The following is an 8,400-nucleotide window of genomic DNA, read 5'->3' on the forward strand; positions in this document are numbered from 1 at the left end:
TATGTGATGATTTCATAAACTTGGTGATTTGCCGACTTAGTCTTTCGCAGATTTACCATGTGATTCGCAAAAATAAGTGTAGGAGCATATCTGACCGTGTCATGCTGACGCCCTAAAGTTGGAAAGGGCAAGTATACAGTGGCTTCTCTTGAGGGGGGGGGGGGGGGGGGGGGGGGGGGTGTCACTATCCGATGACTTCAATTCTTCGTATAGCAGTTGCGTGGACTTGCGAAGTTGAGCTCGAAGCCAGTCTCCCCCTCTCTAGACACGATAATTATAGGCTGCTGCTCCTAAGGATCTGTTCGCTTAAACTTATCAGCTAGAATCTATAGTATTTTTCTCTCACAATAAAACGGTTTCAGCCAACTTTAATACCAGCCGAACAGGCCCTAAAAGGGCAAGGGCTGACTCATGGCTCCTCCCGGCAAGCAACAGCTAGACCAAAATTAGTGACGGCTCAGCTCTGTCTTCTCAAACGTACATGTATACCGTCTACAGAAATACGCAGGCAGGTGTAGAATAGGAAATGCATACAATGGGATACATGGCGTCACCGTTATGTGCAGGTAAGAGTTTCTTGCTACTCCCTCACAAGACCACATCGATCTGTAGTCGTCTCTGAACGAAGTTAACATTGCCTATTATTCATATCTTCACTACTCTAGTTTTCATGCATTTCTTTTTGTAATTCAAGTATCATAAGCGCAATTGAAGTCCTTTAGTTGTGCACTCAAGGACTAAACATATTCATTGTTCTCTAGGACTTGAATTTATTAATTAGTTACGTCTTTGTCCGTGTGGAGAGTAGAAACAACACACTGACGATGTCAGTCCGAGAGAAAAAAAAACAGGAATTTGTGGAGTTTAATTTGAATAATATGTACTTCCTCCGTATCAAATTATAAGGCGTTTTGACATTTCTAGATTTATAGCTTTTGCTATGTATCCAGATATAACATATATTTAGGCGCGTAGCAAAAACTATGAACCTAGAAAAGCCAAAACGTCTTACAATTTAGAACAGAAGAAGTATCTCTTTTAGATAGTGCCCTAGCCCCTAAAATATCTTTTTTTCTGGTGTATCTATAATGGATCTTGTGAATACCTCTCCGTTAGCTGTGAATACCAAATACATGTTTTTAAAGTTGCCCGCCACCACGAGCCATGCCACAAGTAAAGCTGCCACACCTATCAAATCTGCTGTTTGGTTGATTAGTAAAGCTTGGTAGGCCATAATTTTTGTACTAATCCGTAGTAGCAATTTTCGCCACAATTGCCGCCATAGCTCTGTGGCAGAGGTTTTTGCCGCCACAGCTCTGTGGCAGTCATAGACTTGGCGTGGCAGACAAAGGCTGTGAACTAAACAGCCCCTATATACTTATGGCCAGCATGCCAACACAAAGTGCTCCTTCATTATATACTAGAAAATATAACGTGCATTACTACAGACGAAAGCCATATACGTATATTTTGCATTTAATCCATGACCAACTAAAAACAGTACTTAATTGAGATGATTAACCATTTGTTTAAATACATTTAGAAAAATAATTGCCAAATTAACAATAATAACATCTTTTGCAAAATAAGAATATACACAAGCATATACTTAATAATCCATTAAAACATAGTCCAAAATGCACAATATACAATACAGATACATAAAACATCATTAGCCAAACATGGTATAAACACAAGCATGTTGATGCTAAACTATATATTAAAATACTACTCCCTCCATCTTAAATTATAAGATATTTTGGCTTTTCTAGATATATTGCTTTTACTATGTATCTATGTATCTAGATATGGAGGAGTAAGTAACTTAGAGGTTAAAAAGTAAAATAGTCATCAAAAGACAAAAGTTAATAAAGAATAAAAGATAACACACCGTTGGGCCAAGACAATCTCAGCTTTAGCCTGTAGCTGGTTCAGGTCCATTTAGCCCATGCGGACCAGGGCTGCCTCAACTTGGGACTTGGTTCCAATTTGGCCTAGGTGAAAAGCATTTCCATGTGTTATGACTTCATGACTCTAGATTTTGGATTTTTAATTTTGATATTGAGTTGCACTATAGTATATATATTTTACCTCTTATTCAAAACTCTCTTTTTTCAACTATATAAATTTTAAGTTCTGAATTATACTGTTTGTTATGTAAATTGCAAGAACGGGTATTTCAGCTTGTATCACAACACTCAAGGTCTTGAATTTCTTTTATTCAAAAATTATGAGCATAGTAGTATACTCTTGCTTACAAGTGAACTATTAGTGTGGATATGTTATACTCCATCTATTTCAAAATGTAAGTCAGGTTTGTTCCAAGTCAAATGTTTTAACTTTAATCAAATTTATACTAAAATATATTAACATTTACGGTACCAAATAAATGCACCATCAAGACATAGTTTAAAGTGGATTCAATCAAACTAATTTAACATTATTGTAGATGTGGAGTGCATATTTTATAAACTTGCTTAATCGGAGAATGGTGACTTATCATAAAACTAAAATGACCAACATTTTCAAACAAAGGAACTAACATTTCTAGTCATGTACAAATTATCTAAAATAGCTACTAATATTTTATTTTCATTGAGTATCATTATCATTTAAAATGAATTATTGGTACACGATTCGTTAAAAACATTTTCTTTCTAAACAATGGAAACATACACTTATTGCTCATTCATGCATGTATACATCATGTTGCATGCATGGTAGCACAGAGTATGTGCGTTTACTTTGATGAGTTAGTTTTTTATTTATATTAATCGTCGTAGAATTGGGCACTTTAAGCATATAACGAGGCACTATATGGTAATTTTTCATAATAGCATATGTGAGCAATTGAGATGTAGATGGAGGGTTAGTTTAGTTTATTTTAATAAGTTCATGATTTATACCTAAAATAAGGGTAACCTTTATATTATCTTTTACAAGGGCATGTGAAGGGACCATGATGCCTAAAAGGGGATGATTAAATTAGATAATTTAAAAAAAACTATGGCCAATTAAAACCTACTTATCAAAACCTAAATAAGTCTATCTAGATGTGCACTAAGATTTTGCTTAGTGCTGCTACCTCTAATATAAAAAGAGTTTTGCACCCTAGGTTCTAATCCTATCAACAAACCCAGTAAGCTAGACTAGGAAAGGTAAGTACACATCAACGAATGCAAAGTAAATGCGAAAATGTAAATGAGTTAGAGAATGCAAACTCCCGTATTGATTTTTTTCCTGAGGTATCGAGAAGATTGCGCTTTTCCAAGTCTTTGTTGGAGCCCCTCATAAGGCCCATTCTCCCGGTTAGGAAACTCCATGGATCGTCCATAGGCCTTCCCCACTCACAAACGGGTGTCCGTGTGACCTTCTCCCAGATCACTCCCCGCCATCTTCACTATCAAGGTTTTAGGCCAAAATGCCAAGGGCCTCATGTCCCCGAGGACAACAACGGGAGACACTCCATGAGTTGGGGGTCTCACAAGGCTACAAGACCCGAGTGTACAACACTTGTTGTGTGCAAGCACCAAAAGCTTATGCAAACCTCACTAAATACTAGGCCTAAACCTAGAGCAAGTGCTAAAGCAACCTTTAACTAGCCTAAGCACTACACATAGTACTTTTGCCACTCGCCTAATCTTCTCTTAAGCACTTTTGATGGCTAGAGCACTATGGATGAGACTCAACTCAACAACGACTTCCCTGAGCTCCAAACACATTCAAATGACCGGGTATGGGGGTATATATAACCCCAATGCATCAAACTAGTTGTGCAACTTGGGTTGGCTGAAACAACACTCACCAGAAAGCTCCTCCAGTGACCCCGTCTGGAAGTTCCAGTGATGCCACATAGACTAACCGTCGCAGCCGATCGTCGAAGATTTAAGCTTCAATAGGGAGCTCCGGTGAGTGTTAACTCCACCACCAATTTCTCCAACACTCTCATTGTGACTAACCTCCGGTGCACCTCTCTGGTGACCCACCAAAACATAAGGTGAGGATCTTCACTTCTTCAGGACCAGGCCTGACTAGGAAGCTCCGGTGCTTTATGAGCTTCATTTCTTCGCGTCTTTTCATCCAAGCTTATTCTACTTGATGTCTTTAGCTTCTTGTTTATCTTCTAGGGTCTTCATGATAGCTTTTTGACCTTTGTTTGATGTGTTGATCACTTGATCTCCTATGTATAGCATTGCTCAAGTCCATCCTTGCATCCATAGAACTAAAACCTTGTATATAGCAAATAACATTAGTCCCAATGATGATATTGTCATGGCAAAATCACTAATGGCCCTTGCTAGGTGCCATTTTCCTTACGACAGGAATAAGTAATTTAGATATAAGTTTAGAGATTTTTAGTTATTTTTTATAATGGCATAGGTGATAAGTTAGGTTTAGATTTAGTGGTTTGCTCTACTTTTTTTTGTGTTATGACACAAGCAGTTAATATAATAAAAATATAGATAATGTATATTAGTGGCAAAAAATTATGATTAAACACATGCACTGTATACTATTAATTCGTTGTCCCAGAGGGTAGACCTAGAACTCTATAGTAGTCTATACTCTATAGTAGAAGGGACTCAAGTCATATCTTTATTAATAACGTTTATTACAACTCCTTTCTCTCTTCTGTGCAGTGGCGGATCCAGGATGAGCATCTCAGGGGGGGCTAATCAATAGAGATTTAGAACAAATATCGAAGATTAATGATGAAATCACATTTTTTCTACAGTAATTCTACAGTAATATCAATGCAAAATCACTCTCCCGGGGGGGGGGGGGGGGGCTGCAGCCCCCCCAGCCCCCCTGGATCCGCCAATGCTTCCGTGTCTATAAGAATTATGATGAACTCATGGGGGCTCTATTGTGGTGAAGATGGTAGTAGGGAGCCTCTGCCCTACCATATCTATAAGAATTATGAGGGACTCATAGAGGCTCTATTGTCGTGAAGATGGTAGTAGGGAGCCTCTGCCCTACCGTTAGATCCGCCCCAGCATTGCTGAATTAACGAGCAAATTAAATAAACCAAGTAGAAAAAAAAAGATAAAACTGAAACTACCGCTGTATGTCTTTTCTGATACAGGCTTGGAGCACACTTATTACAGGCAAGAAGAAATTGCTGCTAGCTGTAGCGGCCACACTAATCTTGCAATTTAGTACTGCAACTGATGGGGCTGGTACCAGCCTAGCGAGAAACGGTTGCCCTGACAAATGCGGCAACGTCAGCATCCCCTATCCGTTCGGCATGGGGAAAGCAGTCTGCTTCTTGGAAGGCTTTGAAGTCAGCTGCACCTCAGATAATGTCCCAGTATTAAACTCTACAGGCACACGACTATTGGAAATCAATTTAACATCTGGCGAGGCTCGCGTTGAAAATAAAAACATATAGTGGCCTGTAATCTCAGTCACGAAGAATCAAGTAGCGGTCCATTCCTTCCAATTGGCCGTTCTTTCATGGTTTCCAGAACCAAGAACATATTCACAGCAGTTGGCTGTTCTACCATTGCACTCATCGCGGGGGATATACTGACACCCATTATGGAGGATAGTACGGAGGAGTACACTCACCGTAGGTTCTACAGGGTCAGCGCATGTGGAGTATTCTGCTTTGATGATAGCAGCTCTAGTAAGACGGATTGTTCTGGCAGAGGTTGTTGTCAGTCCGAAATTCCAACAAACCTGAGATCGTTCTACCCCTGGTTCGACAATTACGACAACGCTATAGGTGGTCAGAATTTCACTAACTGCAGCTACGCATTTGTCGCCGAGTCAGACTGGTTTCAATTTGATCCTAACTACGTCAAACCACATGTCTTTGAGAAGGAAAAGTTAAGTGGACAAAGGCCCCCCTTGGTTCTCGATTGGGTTGTTGACAATACAACCTGTGACGCCGCCACCAAGATGAGATCATCATTATGCGCTGACACAAACAGCGTGTGCGTCAATGTGACCAGTGGGCATCGCTGCATCTGCCCTACAGGTTACGAGGGTGTCAATAGGGCCCGTTTAGTTCTCAAAATTTTTTACGCAGTATCTATCACATCGAATCTTGCGGCATATGCATGGAGTACTAAATGTAGACGAAAAAAATTAATTGCACAGTTGGGTGAGAAATCGTGAGACGAAACTTTCGAACCTAATTAGTCTATAATTAGACACTAATTGCCAAATACAAATGAAAGTGCTACAGTAGCCAAAGCCTAAAAATTTTTGCATCTAAACACGCCCTTAGCATACATATATCTCCGTAATCATTTCTTGTCCTCTCTTGTACTGATTCGCTTCATTAATTATGCTTTATAATTATCTTCTCCACCCATCACATAATGTTGATTTCACTCACTTATATGTTTGACAGACATCAATGAGTGCCATTACCCGTCCCTGTATCCTTGCATGAACAATGGTACCTGCACCAACACCATTGGGGGCTACAACTGCTCATGCCCAGAGGGAACTCAGAGCGACGATCCCAAGAAAATGCCCTGCACTCCAATTTCTAAGAAGCAGACTCCAATGAAGGTGTTCATAGGTATATTCTGCAGATTTTGATTTCTAAATGGGGAGGCATGAAAGTGAATAAAAGAGATAAGTTGCAATTAACTGATAAAAAGGATGGAAATGACCCTCTTTCTTTTTAATTTCAAAATGTGTCCAATGGCCGTGCAACGAGTTGAACCAATGACAAGTTGATAACAATATATTTTCAGGTATTTCTATCGGGATCCTGTTCGTCATCGTCTGTGTCTTTTCTCTGCTGATTGAGTATCAAAAAAGAAGACTGGCAGAAGAGAAGGAGAGGTTCTTCAAACAAAATGGCGGTCCTATACTATACCAGAACATACTCTAGAAAAATTGATACAGTGATAATATTCTCGATAGAAGATTTGAAGAAGGCAACAAACAATTTTGATATAAGCAGAGAACTAGGTACAGGAGGCCATGGTACTGTCTACAAGGGCATTCTAGGGGATAACAAGGAAGTAGCTGTGAAGCGCTCGAAGATTGTGAGTCTGATCCACACTGAAGAATTTGTGCAGGAGATTATTATACTTTCACAGATCAACCATAAGAACGTAATCAGGCTTCTCGGCTGCTGCTTGGAAGTTGAAGTACCGATATTAGTGTACGAATTCATCCCAAATGGAACTCTCTTTCAGTTGATCCATGATAACCACCACACACCAATTTCTTTAGAAGATCGCCTCAGGATCGCTCAAGAATCTGCTGAAGCATTGGAGTATCTACATCTTTCCATCAACCACCCTATTGTTCATGGAGATGTAAAATCTCTTAACATTCTTTTGGACGACAATTACGAGGCAAAAGTGACTGACTTTGGAGCCTCGAGGATGCTCCCTAGGGATGCAGTCCAGTTCATGACAATGGTGCAAGGAACTCTAGGTTACCTAGACCCCGAGTACTTGCAAGAGCGAAAACTAACAGTAACAGAGAAAAGCGATGTTTATAGCTTTGGAGTCGTGCTTCTAGAGTTGATCACAAGGAAGACGGCAATATATTTTCAAGGCCATGAGGAAGGAATAAATCTTGCAACATCGTTCCTGCAAGCGCTTAAGGATAACAGAGTGCAAAGTATGTTAGACGCTAGCATAACGTATCATGGAACAGAGGAATTGTTTCAGGAGGTTGCTGAGCTTGCTAGCCAGTGCTTGAGTATGAAAGGGAGCGAGAGGCCTTCCATGACCCAAGTGGCTGACAAACTGAAGGCTATACGAAGTACATGTAGTGGTATACTGTTGCTGAAGCACGAAGAAACTCAGCGCCTTGCTGAGCAGCGGGGCACAGATTCAGTTGGTGACCTATCCCCAAGCATGTACTGGACGGCACGAAATATGGGGTTGGATATTGAGACACCACATGTAGATCATGCTGGTACTACTACCAACATGCTATAGCTAGGAATAATACTGAGAAACCACTCTGGAGTGTTACAAACATGGATCTTATGTACATGTAGTCATTTTGATCACACCAGGTTTAGCATGTAGGCGTCACATAGTCTTCTTCTTGTAGATATAATCGGTGGGGTAAAGCAGAGGTAGAGGCAATTACTGTAAGTGCATCTAACCCTGGATTTTGGATGATTGAATGGCAACATGATTAAAAGACTAACAAGTTTGCTAAGTGTTGAACAGATAATTTAATTATTATGGCCCTGTTCGCTTGTTTTATAATCCGTACTTTTCGGCTTGTCTTTTCAGCCGGAACAATGTTTTTCTCTCACAACAAATCAGCCGGAACAGTGTTTCAGCTTGTTTTTTCAGCGAAACGAACGTGCCTATATGCAAACTTGATGATGTTCCATATTGTGTTGAAATGTAAAGCCAAAATGATGTGTTGATTGTTAAGACAATCTAGTTCTAGAACAAGACAACA

General features: G+C 39.9%; 1 pseudogene; it reads left to right on the top strand.

Annotated features, from left to right (window-relative positions):
* Positions 1 to 442: 442 nt before the first annotated feature.
* LOC136525388 (wall-associated receptor kinase 5-like) lies at positions 443 to 7,919 on the top strand (annotated as a pseudogene).
* Positions 7,920 to 8,400: the final 481 nt, after the last annotated feature.

This window comes from Miscanthus floridulus, chromosome 19, assembly GCF_019320115.1.
Source record: "Miscanthus floridulus cultivar M001 chromosome 19, ASM1932011v1, whole genome shotgun sequence".
Taxonomy (NCBI): Eukaryota; Viridiplantae; Streptophyta; class Magnoliopsida; order Poales; family Poaceae; genus Miscanthus; species Miscanthus floridulus.